This window comes from Papio anubis, chromosome 12 (assembly GCF_008728515.1).
Source record: "Papio anubis isolate 15944 chromosome 12, Panubis1.0, whole genome shotgun sequence".
Taxonomy (NCBI): domain Eukaryota; kingdom Metazoa; phylum Chordata; class Mammalia; order Primates; family Cercopithecidae; genus Papio; species Papio anubis.
In genome coordinates, this window is record NC_044987.1 from 94,326,231 (window position 1) to 94,343,906 (window position 17,676).

At 38.9% G+C, this 17,676-nt stretch overlaps 1 long non-coding RNA gene across 1 annotated transcript; it reads left to right on the forward strand.

The window, feature by feature from the left end:
- The first annotated feature begins 10,562 nt into the window (after nt 1–10,562).
- Nucleotides 10,563–17,188, forward strand: LOC103877557. Its single transcript, XR_002517029.2, has 2 exons — nt 10,563–13,644; nt 14,978–17,188. It is a non-coding gene; the product is annotated as an uncharacterized LOC103877557 (long non-coding RNA).
- The last annotated feature ends 488 nt before the right edge of the window (nt 17,189–17,676 follow it).

Consider the following 17,676-nt stretch of genomic DNA (forward strand, 5'->3'; position numbering starts at 1 on the left):
AGAAGTGGTTACCATAGTTTTCACTTCCGAGGCCTCAGGCTTCTATATTGATTACTGTATCAGTCATGGTCTAATCAGTTAGGGTTCAGTAGTTTATGGTGGAGTTCATTGGGTCACCAGGTTGGATCTGTTCATAGTTGTCAAGTGAACGGGAAGCAACCATCCAGGGCACATGTAAGCCTCAGCTGGCACGCTGGGGGGGTCAGGGTACCACTGCAGGTGGGAGGCCTGGCATATGTGGTGTCTGTTGAGAAGACCACGCAAAGGTGTGGAGAAGGCCAAGCTGGGGCTGCTATTCTGGGCAAACGGCAGGGTCAAAGCACCACTGGATGTCCACCATTTTAAGCTGAGAGTCACAAGTCTCCTTTTTAGAAACATTTATTTCTTAGAAAGTTTTGGAGTTCAGCACATTAAAAAGATTTTTATGAGTTGGGTAATAGCTCTCTTTTGATGTAGTGAACACAGCCTGTCGAACTTCTCGGGAGCATCTTCTACAGGGATTGCACATGCCATAGAAATGTCTGTGGCTAAAACCACAGTAATTTGACATTTGGTTTCCTTTAGATTTTAATATTAATGTATAGTGTATTCCTTCAGCCTTCTGATTCATGAAGGGGTGGTGGCTGGTGTGAATTAATAATCAAGAGTCAAACGGGAAAATAATACCTCAATGTTCTTATTTAAAGGGCATGTTATTGGGTGATGACCAAAGAGTTCTTTAGTTTTGCTCTGAGATGACAAGTTACAGAGGATGAAAAGTAATAAATTTTTAAAAAGAAAATGTAATGTCTTTGTGGTTGAAAGTACATGTTCTTTCTATGCAGTTAGCAGAGCTTGGCAGGTAGAAATACCTCCTTGGTTTTCCCCGGATTATTTTGCAAGTTTAAAGTATGTCACTTGTTCCTTCATCCTTACTATCACCAACACAATTGTTTTGTACAGTATTAACACAAGGCTCACACCTTGTAAGGATGCCAGGCTGATTGGATTTCTCACTCTTCCCTGCTCCAACCCTTTCAGTGAGTCAGTCTGACCCCCACCAAATGCATTCCTTTTTTAAGGGACTGGGGGAATCTTGCTGGAGTGTTCTGTGCCTAGCTGTCAAAAACATACTGATTAAGTAAAAGCACTATTTGTCAAGACTAGCCCATAACATTATGCTTTTTTGTAAAATGTTCTGAGGCCAGTTTCCCTTTTATGGTGGGTGGGTATGTGAACATTTTATGCTGGTAGCATTGACTCATTTCTTATTTGGAGGCCAGATAAGTCATCTTGTATATTTATTTTTTATGATACCGTAAATAAGACATTCAAAAGCAACTAACCTGAAGACTCCTTTTTAAAATATTCCCCAGTTGTGTTTTTTCATAAATGAAAAACTGCACTCCCTTTAATTTGGGAATGACTTTATACCCAAGGTTTCTACCTTACGATACTCAGATAAAAGATATTTGGTGGACTTTTGCTTTTTTTAAGAGAAAAATTATTAAGGAGAACTTGTAGGGGGGAATAAGACTAACAAATGGAAAATACTCATGGTATGTTTCATGAAAACTATAGAACATACAATTTTGTGGAAGTATGTAAAAAAATTGAATAGGTACATGCACAGGAGCTCAAGAATAATATGGTCAGTCAGTCGTCTGATTTAATGAGAGACAGAGCTGGCCATTCAAAAAGAAAAATTTAAGGTTTCACTGCGTTTTTCTTTTTTCTTTTTTTTCCTGCACTAAAGGACACTCCTTAGTGGTTAGTGTTGGTTATTAGCATTGGCCTAAAGACCAAACAACACCATTGAGTAACAGGATTTTTAAAGATTCCATATGTTTGTCTGGTATTTGCATTTTATTTCACCTTTACAAAGACATTTTCTTTTTGGTGGTTGTTCTTGTTGTTTTATTATACTTCAAGTTCTGGGATACACGTGCAGAACATGCAGGTTTGTTACATACGTATACATGTGCCATGTTGGTTTGCTGCACCCATCAACCTGTCATCTACATTAGGTATTTCTCCTAATGCTCTCCCTCCCCTAGCCCCCCACCCCCAACAGACTCCAGAGTGTGATGTTCCCCTCCCTGTGTCCATGTGTTGTCATTGTTCAGCTCCCACTTATGAGTGAGAACATGAGGTGTTTGGTTTTCTGTTCCTGTGTTAGTTTGCTGAGAATGCTGGTTTCCAGGTTTATCCATGTTCCTGCAAAGAACATGAACTCATCATTTTTTATGACTGCAAAGTATTCCATGGTGTATATGTGACACATTTGCTTTAGTCTATCATTGATGGGCATTTGGGTTGGTTCCAAGTCTACAAAGATGTTTTCAAATACAAGTATTGATGATTTTAAATAATTGTACACAAAGCTGTGATGTTCATGTGTACTCCATTTGGTAGAAGGCAGAAATGCTCACTGATCTTTTGTTATGTACCCCCAGACATGTATGAGATCCCACCAGGAAGCAAGAGAAACTGCTTTTGTTCCCTGCTTCTCCCCCCACTGTCCCCAAGGAGCCATCTGATGTGGACTGATTAAAAGGGAGAATATTTATTAGGCTACAGTGCCAAGGCTGCCATCTGTTAGGATTGCTCTCAGCTTTTCCACATGGTAGGTGTGGTCACATCAGCCTCAAGCCATTCCTACTTGAGAGGCGGCCTTCTTAGGAAGATCTGAATTAGGCAGATTAAATTATCTGCCTTAGATCTTATTTATTTCTTTTCCTTTTGATTTAATTGTACAAACGTTTCTATTCTTTGTTTTCTTCTTGACAGGAGAATGGTAAACTAAAGAGCTGAGATAAGGGTGTGAACCTATGGGATAGAAGCCCAGGAGGCTGTTTAACCTGTTTCTGTTCTTGGCTTAGGCAGTGGTGTGCCGGTAAATATTTAACAACCAGCTCTTTGGAGAAGAAATGCATGTGGATATATAACCAATTATAAGTCTGTTATAAATTTTACTGATTTACTTGTAGTAAAATATACAACTTAAAAGAATTATAGAACATACAATACTCCTTATTGTATGTTATCACAGAATGCTTAACCTGATTTTATAGAACGCTTTTATTTGCAGCCAAACTGTGGTTGCAGTTGATGAATAAGTAGGTTACTGACCTGAATGTTGGTTGATATTTTTCTTTACACAAAAGAATAAGATAAAAGTTAAAACAACAATGACATAGAAGTTCACTTGTTTGTCAATGAAGAGAGTACTTTCTCTACTGAATAAGAAAATTTTCAAATACTAGAAGAATATTTTCTCAAATTCTGTGCTATTCACAGTGTACCAACTATAAACATGACATTTTAAGTTTAATCTGCATTATTTACATTTTCTCTATTATTTTCTTAAGTCTAGAGACAATCCACAATAAATCAATCCCTAATTTGTAGTATTTGTTGATTTCTGTGGTATAAATGCTCTGATTTAAAGCTTCCAATGTAATGTTACTGAGTGTAGAATTAGGAAGAGATGCATAGCTCTACATTATTTTACTATTTCCACCATTAAAGATACAATAGAGGTAAAAACCTTAAGAACATAGATAATAGTAAATGACTAGGAAGTGGTGAGCTTTGGCTATTTATTATCTTTGCTTTCGGTGTAATTTATTGAATCCTAAGCTTATATAATTTAACTTTTAGTAATAACTGTGTTTAATAATCAGCTTGCAAAATTCTTAAAAAATTTAACAATGAGCTCTCACGAGCTGGTGTAAGCCAGCTTCAGCACACCGCTGGCCTTAGGCATTCCACTGGCAGTAGTGCTGGGGGTTGGGGAGACATATGCCAATATGCCATGCTTTTTAAAATATGAAACCCAGGACCCCACTCCTGGAGATGAGTCTAAGGTGAGACATCAGGGTTTGAGGTCGGAGCCCCATTAACAGCCTTGCTTTGCCAGGTCTTGTTCTCTGCTCATCTCCTTCGGAACCTCATGGGATAGAGGGTGGAATGGGGGTTTGAGGTGGGAAAGAGTTCATGTGCTCTAGATCCTGGGGCTCAGCCACTTTTTTCACTACTGCTAACTTGGGGTACTGGCCCAGCCCCCTTGACATCCTGCGGATATCTTGCTATCCTACGGAAGTGGAAATCAACCCAATTTCTCAGTTCCTAACCAGAAATTAGACTCCTAGAGACCACTGAGAAAGCAGAACTGAATGTGAAAGGCTGTGGGGTAGTTAGTTGGAACCATGAGATATTTTACTGGGGCTGGCTGCTGACTCATGGGGGAACTTTTCTGTCTCAGTAGCCCACATGCTCAAATGTCCTTGTTTAGTAAAGATTAAGGGCAAAGCGTGATGGCCTCTTGTGTTGGTGTAAAGCTTACTCAACAAATGAAAAAGAATGGTGACCTCCATCATTTTTTGAAATTAGTCAATGAAAACTTCAACTTAGAACACACGAAATAAGGAATGATGTTAATTTTTAAAAGGGCTTTTGCTTTACAAAAAGATTCTCAGTTACTTAGAAAATACCCCTCAGGTAATTTTAAATGGTGCTTGCAAAATCCTCATTTACATATATATTTGCAGAAATACACCTATTACATTAAACCTATATTCATTGAACAGTACGCAGAGTCCATTGCATTATAACTGTAAAATAGGAAATGTGATCCTAATTGAGGGGACCTGAGGAGGTTGCATACTAGCGTAAGGTTATGTTCAGGACAGTAAACACAAGAACTTTTTTCTTCTCTTTTGCTAGGCTGAGAGTCAACTGTGGGCATCGTGACTGAGCAAGTAATTTTGAAACTATTTGGTAGTCTCTGTAACACTTCCTAGCCAATGAAGACGCTAATGAAAATTGAGGCATCTTAGCTTGAGTGAAAGTGTTAAAGCTTTTCTTTCAGGTACCTGAAAAAACCATCATAAAACATACACGTGAGGGAAAAGACAGTGGGTTGTCATGGAGCAGGAAAGCCATGAAATCAGATGAAGCAAAAGTACCATGCACTCAGAAAATTATGTTATTATTTATTAGCCCAGAATTCCTTGTGGAAAAGGAATTTTCCACAAGGAATTTAATTCCACAAGGAATTAAATTGGCCCAGAATTCCTTGTGGAAAAATTAAAAGGCTAATGTCCACAGAAAAAAATAAAAATAATTGTTCAGGGATTATTAGGAATCCAGTTGTTTTCCCGAGCAGTTTCCAAATCCTGCAGATACAAACAATAATAGGAGATGATTAGGGCATTACTTGAGCTGGTTTTTTTTCTTTCTTTCTTTCTTTCTTTTTTTTTAAGAGTAAAGACATTTCCACTTGAAAGCTTCCGTAAGCTCTGTAAATGCATGATTTTAAAGACAGAATGTCTAACTTGATTTCACAGACTCTTCTTGGCCATGGCAAACAGGTTAGAAACAGGCATGTGATTTGTTTTATTAATTTGCCGCTGCCTCATATCTGTGCTTAGACAATTTACACCTTTGTACTTTAGTGTCTCCAACTTGGAAATGTGTAATACTCTGTGCAGTAACATTCTCATGTAATACAGGGAACCAGTAAATCTTTTGACCTCTTGTACCATGTCTCCCACTTCTTCCCCTACTCCCTGTATTTGGCATGTCATATGTGGGGTCTGCTGACTTGTGTCTCTGCCTCTGCTCTTACTATTGTCCCATCTCCAGCTGCCATTTACACTTCCCTGTACCATCTGGATCCCTCATTTTATGACCCTGTGCAAAGAGATCCTGTTCCAGGAAGGCTTCCAGGATGATTAGTACCCTTTCACCTTCTGCAGACCAGAATATGGAACAAGCACAGCAATCTTGGAGAGCTTGGAGAAGGTCATGGCTGTAAGTGTCCTGGAGAGGTAAACTGGCTTCAGGAATTGGTGCTAAGCCTGAACTAGTTTTCCGGTGCTCTGTGTGCTATCGCTGGGGCCAAGAAGCAATATTAGATGAAGCAAACGGGGACACAGAATCTTACTTTTAGGAAAGTAGCATGAATTTTGTCCTTTCATACATGATACAATGCTATATTACAATTCCTTGCTGTAGCTCAGAATTGGTGGCTCCTCTACTTTAAGATAAAGCTCAAATTTCTTAGCCCAAGGGACAAAACCGTTCATGATCTGGCCATGACTCTTTATGTCCTTTGCTGTATCCACATCAACCCATCCATTGTTTGGACTCCCCCAACATGACTGCTACTTGTCTTTTAAGGTTCAGGTCAAGCATAACCTCTTTGTGGCTCTTGGATGGGTTTTGTTTGTATGTTTGTTTGTGAGTGACAGAGTCTCCCTCTGTCGCCCAGATTGGAGTGCAGTGGCATGATCTTGGCTCACTGCAACCTCCGCCTCCCAGGGGGTTCAATCGATTCTCCTGCCTCAGCCTTCTGAGTAGCTGGGACTACAGGCATACGCCACCACAGCCAGCTAATTTTCTGGTATTTTTAGTAGAGATGGGATTTCAACATGTTAGCCAGGCTGGTCTCGAACTCCTGACCTCAGGCAATCTGCCCACCTTAGCCTCCCAAAGTGCTGGGATTACAGGCATGAGCCACCATGCCCAGACTTGGATGAGTTTTTCTGGATTCTTCCAGGTTGGGTCAAGCAATCCTCTGCATACCTGTAAATGCCTTGCTCACCTTTCCTTGGAGTACTTCCTGCTTTGCTCAATCATGACCTTAATGATCACATTCACCATACTGTGAGCTTCCTGAGAACAGATCATGTTTCTTCTCAGTATCTCCAGCACCCAGTACAGTGCCCAGCCCATGGTAATTCCTGAACTAGTGTTTGAATGGTATCGGTGGCATTTTTTGGAAATTAAAGTTAATGAGTAAGAAGGACAGGGTAAGAGATTGTCTTGGAGCTCTACTACTAAAAGAAATCAGAATGTTAACACTGTTCAGCAACCCATGGAAGAGAAGAGAGAAAGGCAGTAAAATCTGCCCCCTGCCTGGGATTGCTGAATGCTGGCAATCTGACCACTTATAACTTGGATATTCCTAGGAATATAAAGCATTGGGAAAAAGAAAATTAAAGGGCAAATGGACACCCAGGAAGAGCGTGTGAACAAAAATTATCATTAAACAAACACTAAGGGAGAGTTGTCTTCAGTAAGAAATAATGCTCTAAGAATGTGTTAGGGTTCAGAACAAATAAATCTAGATGAAGAAGAGATTGTATTAAAAGTAACCTGTTCTGTGAAGCTGAAAAGTTAGGAAGGATGATTCATAGCCCTCCTGGGTTACAAAGTACAGTAGATAAATCAATGGCATAGCAGCAAAGAATCTATAGCTTATTATGTGCTTTTGGCTCAAAGGAAAGAAAGGTATTTCATTCAATACTGTAGCATGTGTGCCACAAAGCTGTTTGGTTGACAGAATCAAAGAAAGTATCAATATATAGAATTCCTTCCAAGTTGCAATGGTACATATCAGTGACCACTAGCAACCTGAAGCTGTGTCCACCAGCACTGTTATGTTGGTTTCCCCCAAAAGGTGGTGGTAACTTGTGGATATGCTGGTTTGCATAAGGACAGCTGCAACCAGAGTTATATGATATTGTTCCCAGCTCAGCCCCACCCTGTGCCAAGAGGATTACTGATGGAAAAAACCCAAAGGGTAAAGAACTAACTGACTCTTGGTGATGTTTCTATGAAACTATGGTAAATAAGCTTTGAAAAGAGGCACCATTTGGGACCCTGGGCCCTAGAGCAATGAGCTCAGAATCTAGATAGTATTACAAGTTCTCATCACTACCTCTCTGTAGTAGACTAGCAAGCAACTTTCCTGGTTTTCTTGTTTGGTTTCAGAAAAAAAATAAGAATGTTGTCCTTTCCTCTGCAAATATCTCACTCAGCTAGGGTCAGACTCAGTGAAAGACACTTGCTTCTGCAGAGGCGCATGCTGGAGATCAGAGAAGGGCAGTCAGGACTTCCAAGTGGCTGTGTTTTGAAGACCCTTGAAGTCGGTTTATTTCTCCAAACTAGTCAAGAGTCACTCTCTGGGGTTGGGCATGATGGCTCACACTTGTAATCCCAGTAATTTGGGAGCCAAGGTGGGAGTTTGAGACCAGTCTGGGCAACATAGCGAGACTCTGTCTCTACCAAAAATAAATAAATAAATAATAAGTAAGTCACTCTGCCTGGCCTCTTGTATTCCCTCCTCAAGTATCATTTGACGTGCTTCCCACTCCAAACTGCCTCAATACACTGACAGGTCAGTAGGTGGCCAAGAGATCCCAAACTGATGGTTTTATCTTGGAGTGACTCTGGGCTTTACTGTCAGAATCCTCCTAATTTACACCATTGCCATAAAAGTGCTTGTGTTTTTCTATAGTAATGTTGTGCACTAAATAATGCCAAGAGAATCCAACAGGTAACAGTGAGGATACTCTCTGGCTCCAGTCCTGGTTTTCTGTAAATACTGTTGATTGGCAGATTAACTGTGATTCTCATACTCCCTCTGAAACCTTCTAAGCATGCAAACGTCAAGGAACCTTAGTCCTCAGATCTGCCCATTATCCTGCATATGGTGGTTAAAAATACAAACCCCATCCTTAAAACTACCGGATAATGGGTCAAGTTACTCAACCTCTCTCTATTTCTTCTTTTCTCATCTAAAATATAGGGGTAATAATTATAACACCTACGTCATATGGTTATTGAAGGATTAAATGAGTTAATACACATCAAGCACTTAAGTGTTAGGTACTATGATTTTTTAAGCCCCTTTGGCATGCACAAATTCTCAGATTGTCAACTTTGCACTTGCAAAGCGTAGAACATATACCTGAAAGAGACATAGACATGACTGATTGGCTAACCAGCTTCTCATTTCTAAAGAGGAGAAAACTAAAGTCCAGAGAAAAAACAGGTCTTTTCCCAAAGTTAAATGGCTACTAGGGATAGTGTGTGAGCTAGCATGCGGGCTCCCTGCCATCTGAGGCAACTCTTCAGTATTCCGTGGTTATTGGGCAATGAGAAGATCAGATTTCCATAAATAACCATTTCTTAGATTAAATAATCTTACTCAGGCTTTTGGGATGGGCATATAGTGGAGGACTTTATAGCTTAAGAATATACTGCCAATTCTGAGTGTGTGAATTCAGAAAGAAATACAAGGATTTCAGAAGGCAAAATGGTAAGTGGCCAATAGCCAGAGCTCCCACCCTTTGAGGGCCATGGACTTTTGCTTTGGCAGTAGCAGATGGCTGAATAGTGACCAAGGGATGCTGCCTAAGAAGAGCAGGTAGTGGGTTTGCCAGCTGGAGCTGAAAAAATTAAAAGATTGGTGGTTCAGGTGGACGCGGTGGCTCACACCTATAGTCCCAGCAGTTTTCCGAGGCTGAAGCAGGTGGATTGCTTGAGCCCAGGAGTTCAAGATCAGCTTGGGCAACATGGCAAAACCCTGTCTCTATAAAAAAATAATAATAATAAGATACAAAAAATTAGCCGGGCATGGTGGTGAATGCCTGTAGTCCCCACTACTCGGGAGGCTGAGACGAGAGAGTTGTTTGAATCTGAGAGGTCAAAGCTTCACTGAGGCTAAATGGCACCACTGCATTCCATCCTGGGCGACAGAGCGAGAACTTGTCTCAAAAAAAAAAAAAATTAAAAATTAAAAAAAAAATTTAGAATTAAAAAGCACCCTTTAGAATAAGCCAGCCTATAGGCCCAAGTTTTCAGTGGAGCCAGGGTCATGCTATCAACTTTGCTGGTTAGGTAGTCTCCTAGAGCCTGGGACACGGAGGCACCCGCAGGAAGGAGAGTTCCTTTCTAAAGCTGCAAAGCACATTATTCCTTTATTTTTGTTGCATCGAGATAGTCTCTTCATTCCCCTGAAGGTTGACCGTACCTCTTACTGTTTATCTCTGAGTTCTCAGGCAGTTCTCTGGCAGTTCTCAGGTACTGGCAGATTTTGTCAGTATTGTTTAGACCTCACCACGCCCCAGCAGGTTGAGAAGTAAGTGGTGTTTTCTTCTAGGATTAGACCTGCTGACATTTTGAAATAGCCTAGGGCTGCTGGGAAGAGGTACCCAGGAGTTCTCTCCCTTTGAGGTCAGGACCACTTCCAGTTGACCTGTCTCCCCCTTTCCTTCAAACTATGATGTTGGCAACAGAAGATGAGGCCTGGTATCAAAATGAACAGCCTGTGAAAGCGTAACAGGATGTGAGTAAATTAAAGAATTGGGTTTTTTCCCTTTGGTTTTTTAGGTAGAGGGGAGCCCACCTACAATAAAATGTTAAATAAAAAGTACCCACATGAATGAAGGCAGGGGCAAGTCCAAAGCCAAGATACCATTTCACTCTAAGTAAATCCACTGAGGGAATCCCCTCCCTTAAAAAGAAAAAAGAAAAAAAAAAATGAAAGAAAACTGGTTGGGCACGGTGGCTCATGCCTGTATCCCAGCACTTTGGGAGGCCAAGGCAGGCAGATCACTTGAGGTCAGGGTTCGAGACCAGTCTGGCCAACATGGTGAAACCCCGTGTCTACTAAAAATACAAAAAATTAGCTGGGCGTGGTGGCGCATGCCTGTAATCCCAGCTAGGCTGAGGCAGGAGAATCGCTTGAACCTGGAAGGTGGAGGTTGCTGTGAGCTGAGATCATGCCACCATACCCCAGTCTGGGTGGCGGAGTGAGACTCTATCTCAAAAAAATAAAAATTAAAAATTAAAAGTTTTTAAAAAAAGAAAACAACTTATTAGAAACTATGACCCTCATCATCTTTTCTGTGCCTATTCTCCACTGACTTCTGAGGGGGATCTTAGAGTTTCACCCAGGAGAATATGTCCTTGGGTTACATGGTTGCAGAAACAAATGAGTTGGTATTGATAGTCTTTATAGAAAGAGGAATCAAAGTGCTGCAGTTAACACTGGCCAGGGCACTTGAATGCAAAGCAAAAGTGACAAAAGGAACTGAGGTTGCAGTACAGGAAGTACACTACTGTGTCAGTAATTAAAGGTGGTGGCCTTGATTTCTCAGCGGGAGAGGAATCAGCTTTGAAGATACCTGTCACAGACACTGGAAAATCCAACCATCTAGGGCATTGTATCTGCTGACTCTGTGCTGAGAGATAGACCTGGAACCCCAATTCCAGGTCCCTGTGTGTTGAAAAAAGTCAACCAGCATTCTGACCCTGCCCTGATTACTTTGAATTTGGTGGCCTGGAAAACCCCATTGATTTCACTGTCTGATTTCTGAAGTCAGTTGAAAGAGAAACTTAACAGCAAGAACCTAAAAGAAAATATAAAAGTTAGCACCTTCTAAGAATAACTTCTTGGTCTCAAATTGGTGTCTATACCTAGTCAGCGCCATTAAGAGTCATCCCCATGGATGGGGGAAGGTAGGTAGCATTGTCTACCTGGAGCTTTATAACTTTTATTCTTTAAGTTTTGCCTGATTGCCAGAGATGTTGCTTTGTTTATTGCTGTTGCTTTCAAACAGAGTTGCCTTTTATTTTCCTCTTGCCATGGAAACTGAAATAAATAAAGAGAAGCATGGTTTTTTAATGTTCTCCAGCTTTAGATGCATTATAGTTTTCAAGATCAGTCAATAAGCATTTTTCTGCCCAGTTACCTGTGAGAAGACGTATCTATTGGGAATTAAAAAAAAAGATAAATATAAAAATATATATAAATATAAAAAAATATTTTAAAAAAGAGATAAATATAAAATTAAGAAAAGAGATAAGGTGGAGATGGGAATGTTTGCTAATTAACTACCTGTGAGAAGACGTATCTGTTGGGAATAAAGAATGGGGGTGGGGGGAGAGTATTGGAAACACTGGTCAATAAGGCTGGGCTTCATGTCAATGTAGCCTTAGGCCAGTTTCAAATGTTTGGTGGCATTTTGTTCACAAAAGGATGAAGTGTGTGCATCGTATTTGTGTTTTTTGTGTTTTTACAAAGTTGAGTTAAATCCAGTGCTTTTGTTATTGGCTATTTTTCATGTAGCTTTCTTTAGGGTGGTTGTTTACAAAGACTTCGGCATGGTTTCACAGAGACTCATTCCAGTGGAATCCAGTTAGATGGTCCTAATGCTTTTGTTCCAGCTATGAACATATGTTTTGATTCACAGTATGCTTGGATGGACCGCGTGGATGCTTCATTCCTATGGAAGACATAATTCGTAACAGAAAACTTGTAACAGCAGCATCTTGCCTACAAAATTATTTAAGAAAAAAAAAAAAGACTTTCTGATTAATACCAAAGTCTTTAACTGTCCTTTAGATAGGTAGTGTTTCAAGTAATAAACCCATTGTGATTCTCAACATTGGGTCCATAGTAGTCTTACCTGGGTAGAACATTAACTCCTCCTATTTGCCCCCATTACTCCCAGAGATTGCAGTATTTTTTTAGTGGGGCTTTGGTGGTGGTGGTGTGTGTGTATGTATGTATGTGTATATGTTATGTATACACATGCACATATGAGGCTTGGGTGTATGTAGCTATGTATGTATACACACACACATATTTTTAAACATAAATTTTTATAATATTCATTTTAAACCAAAGTATACAAATCTATAATCTGAAGCACCACAGGTGAGTTTGAAGCTCACTGTTGGAAACCATGGACTCAAACACAATGTTTTAAGAGTACTTTGTTTTCATGACAAATAATAAACTTAAGGATAGGAAGAGAAGGAGATGCTCACAGATACAAACATGTTAAAAAAAAATGCCCGTTTTCATGAAGGGGCTTGCTTGTAACCAACTGCTCTCTTATTTCACAGGCTCTTTTGATTTTACATAAAGTTCAGTGCTATAAAACTCTGTAAAATTTCATTATGTTTTTAAAGTCAGAGGCAGGGAAAAAGTCGCCTCCAGGTATTTAGAAAAATAAAACAGACTGCCATTTCACTGGGCTAAGTTTGAAGCCCCGCAGATGAAAGTGACTTGTATTCATGAGTCCACAAATAAGGAGCTGCTAATGATCAGGATAGTGGTTGAGTGGATCCTGGTAAATACAGCTTCAATTGGAGATGGGCTCAAGCAGTTCAGCATATACAGCAGACACACAAGCTGATGATAACCACTTACTATGTGCTAGGTACTGTTCTGATGCTTTGCTTACATCACCTCCTGACATTTTGACAGCAAGGTAGGTATTATTATCCCTGCTTTATCAATGAGAATTTCAGTCACAGACCCTTGACCACATTTGCTCAGCTAGTAGGCAGGGATTGGAACTCGAATCCATGTGACTTCAAAGCCATGCAGCAACCACTACACCAGTCACATGCTCTGCCCAGTGGATTGGGCCATATTGAAACAATAAAGACCATCGAGCTGATGGATTTCTAACCACTTCAGAGAAATATGTAAAAGACTTACATGCAAAAATATGTTCAGAAGACAAGCTACAGCAAAAGGCCAAGTACCCTTGTAAATGTGGCAGTGATGACTAAAGAGCTTTACTAAAAATATATTAAGCATGTATGGTAGAGAGTGAACTGCTCATAAATCTAGGTGGGTTATTTACTTCTCTTTTTCTGTATGTTTGAGATATTTCATTGCTGATTATTTTTGGGCAACAGGACATGGAAGAAAATTGATAAGCTCTTCTGCATTATGAGTTATTCAGGTAGTTTTGCATAAACCAAAGGGCAGATAATTGCTGATATGACCTCAACAAAGAGATAAGGTGGAGAAAGGAATGTTTGCTAATTAACTACAAAGGAAAGAGAAAGGTGAGAAATAATTAAGTTACCTGGTTCTCTGTGTTCTGCCCTTACTTGCTCCTCCAAAACATTCTCCCCAGCATGTCTCTTCCAGCTTAATAACTGGAAGCAATTAGTCAACAACATTACACTCTAGTGGACAAGAGATCCTGTTAGTTTTCTAGACGATGCCTGTTGTGGATATATTGTTTTCAAAAATTATATTGGTGCTCATGAGCTGGAATCGTTGCACTTTACACTCAAAATTATGAGACCATTCGTCCCCAGTGGTAGCTCAGTTTTTGGAGTGAACCTCAAAAGCAATCCTTGGCTAACGAAAGATTCTTCCTGATTCTAGCAGTGTTTGTTCAAAGTGGGGCATATCTGGCCAGGTATAGTGGCTCATGCCTGTAATCTCAGCACCTGGGGAGGCTGAAGCAGGCAGATCACCTGAGGTTAGGAGTTCAAGACCAGCCTGGCCAACATGGTGAAACCCCATCTCTAGTAAAAATACAAAAAAATTAGCCAGGCGTGGTGGCACACGCCTGTAATCACAGCTACTTGGGAGGCTGAGGCATGAGAATTGCTTGAACCCAGAAGGTGGAGGTTGCAGTGGACCGAGATTGCACCACTGCACTCCAGCCTGGGCGACAGAGCAAGACTCCATCTCAAAACAAACAAACAAACAAACAACAACAAAAAAAAAAAGAAAAGAAAAAAGATGACAACAAAGTAGGGCATATCTTATTATCTTATTTACACCCACTTCCAGAGTTCACTGTAACACAGAAAGTTGTCCTTTGATTTTGACTTTTGATTCATGGAAATGTATGCATGAAATTTAATTTCCTAATCTTACGTTTCAGAACAGCTGACTCATCTCAGGCAATGTTTGCTGTGTGCGCATTATATTAGGAAGCAGTGGTTGTTTGTCTCATCATGTATTGGACTGTGAGGCATTAATGTATATGTCTTGTTCGTGGGAGCTGTTGATTTTACGAAAGCTACTTATGTAAATAAGCAGTAACAGAAGGCGCTCAGCCAAGCTTTAATGAGACATCTCAGCTCTCCCTCTGCTAAGTCAAAAAATCTACTTTGAGACTTTAATCTCCAGTAAAAGTGACAATGGAAAGAGCAATTTAAGAAACACTCCTTGCACATGTTCGCAATGTTAATTTTTAAGACATCAAAGCCATATATACAATATAATTCTACTTTTGTTTTTTTAAAGTGCATAAATGCAATTAATTAAATAAGACTGCAAGAATATACAAACCAGAATGCTCACAGTTGTTAACTTGCTCTTGGTGTATTTCAGATGATCTTAATTTCATTTAATTTTTTTACCTTTCTGTGTTTTCAGACTTCTTTGTATTAAGCTGTTTAACAGGAGAAAAATATAACAAATGTTCAAAGGACATGAAAAAAGAAAAAGAAATGAGTATACTCCTTCATGCTACAAACAGACCATTTCTAGTACTGGAAATGTCTCCAGCTTTATTCCTCATTTTGCAAATGTAAATCACAGTACTGCCTATGATCATAGCCATTGAAGTGGTCAGGAAGAATCTTGTCAGTTCTTCAGCTTTTGCAGTGGAGTAAGTTGGATAGATTTCCTCCTCAAAGGACGTTTGGATGAGTGGGAGCTTCATTAGGAAAGAAGAGAAGCCTATAGGCAAGTCTAGAACACCTACGTCCCATCACCGTACTGTAAGACACATGAGGTCCGGACGAAGTGTGATACAGCCTGGTGTCTTGCACACAACAGATGCTCAGTAGTGTGTAATGAGAGCCATGACCCAGCTCTTTCAGGACACTGTCGAGCAGACATTTGTGGGATTGTCGAAAGTCATTCAAAGAAGAGATGTCAGTAGTCACCTGGTTCAGCAGGCTCACTGGCTCCCCATCAGAATTTCCTGGGGAATCTTTTAAAATGCACATGTCTGGGTCCCACTCTCAGAATGCTGGGTTCAGGGTTCAAAGCTCTGCAAGTGATTCACATAGACTGGTTTGTTGGTGGTCTACTTTGGGAAAACTCCTTTTACAAATGAACTGAATCAACTGAATAGTTTCTTTCTCCTTTTTATATTATGCTGGGTATGCTAAGCGAGTGTTCGGCCTTTTCAAGTGTCTCTTTTCAGAAATGCCATGTTTATTCCATTGCCTTTGCTCAAAACTCTGCTGGGACTCCCCTACTTTTCTTAACAGTGTTCAGAAATAGAATTCTTTTAACTGTCTTCAAAAATAGGGTGACAGCACGCTTTTGAGAGGAGAAAGAATGCTCAAATAATTTGTTATATATTTTTGAAATATTTATCAAACGAGAAAGGTTTTGTTTTATTGGTGGAATGACAGGAACTATAGTATTAAAATATTTTCAACAATAATTTCTAATAAACCAAATTATATATCCTTGTACATTAATGTAAAAAAATTTAAACATCTATATATTGGCTCTATGACCAATAAAAATAATATAACCAGAAATTATTCTTGTTTTGTAATCACTTTCTTAGTTATTTTTTTCTTTAAAAATATTTTACTACTTCTAAAATGTATTATGTGTAATTGTGATACATAAGTAACAAAACAAACCTACAGAAATGTTATTTTTGGTGTCCGAATTTTATACAATACAAAAAGTAGTAGTACTTTATTAACGTGATATCTTGACTGATGATAAAATTTTTCTCGCTTGCATTTCTGCGAATTCATTTATTAGGTCATACCTTTAGCGACTTTTTTATGCTTTAATATTTTTTTAGTAGATTTTTTAAAAAGCAGTTTTAGGTTCACAAAAAAATTGAGTGGAAGGTACAGAGATTTCCCATATCTCCCCTGCTCCTACACATGGCATTGTCTCTGCCATTAGCACCATCTCCCACTAGAATGGTGGATTTGTTGCAACTGATCAAAATAGTTTATATGTCATTATCCCCAAAGTCCGTAATTTGCATTAGGATTCACCCTTGGTGTTATACATTCTATGGATTTGGACAAATGTATAATAACATGTATACACTATGACATGTATCTACTCATACAAAGTAATTTCACTGTCCTAAAAATCATTTTCTCTTCACCTATTCATTCTGAGCCATTTTTAACTCTAGTAGTGTGTCACTAATATTTTTTTGAAGGTTCTATTTTTTAGTATGTTTTAATGTTTTGTGGTTTTTTAAAAATAAAGTTACTGAGATCTTCAAAGTTATAATCTATAACTAATAAATTTAAAATTATTGATATATCAATTGACTCTTCTTTGTAGCAAAAAGCATGTTTTTCAATTGAGAAAATATCCAGTTTTACAGATGCTGAGGTAACTGGTAAGATCAGGGCAATTTATGCTGGATGGAGAATATTCTCAATTCTGTATTTAGTATTGATAAAACTAAATATTTCACAGATACTGTTCCACTTAGAGTAACTTTTTTGACAATTTTAAAAATGTTTTTGGGTACATAGTAGGTATATAGTATATATATTTACGGGGTACGTGAATATATAATTGACAGGCATGTCAAATCCAAAGCCTCAGAGAAAAAAAAAAAAAAGAATCCAATTTCCAAGAGAACAGTGATAACTTAGTGTGAAACTAAAGTATATCAACATTAAATTAGTACTGCTGAAACAGTATATTGAGGATTTACAGTAACATCTAGAAATTCCTTCTAATGTACATATGAATAGAATCATGGAGCTTTTTATATTGCCTCTCCTGTGGTCTTATAGATTTAATAAACCAAATAAAACTGAACCTCCACTCCACATCTCATTCTTTATCTCTAGATAAGATAAAATCTATTCTTATTTGTAAGGTAGGGTTTTAAGCGTTCATTGTTTCTTAAGCCGTAGTTAAAGAAATTATGTCTTTAACTAATTTTGGGTGTTGTCTCTTCATTCTGTACATGGAACTCCAGCAGATTTAATATCAGCATTTATCATCTGGTCAAACCCTTTACACGTTCTTCAATCAAACTTAGGATTCTCAACATTTTCTGTATTAATAAAATAAGGTATGGAATGAAATTTGATGAAGACCTGCTTTTTCCTGGCCACACT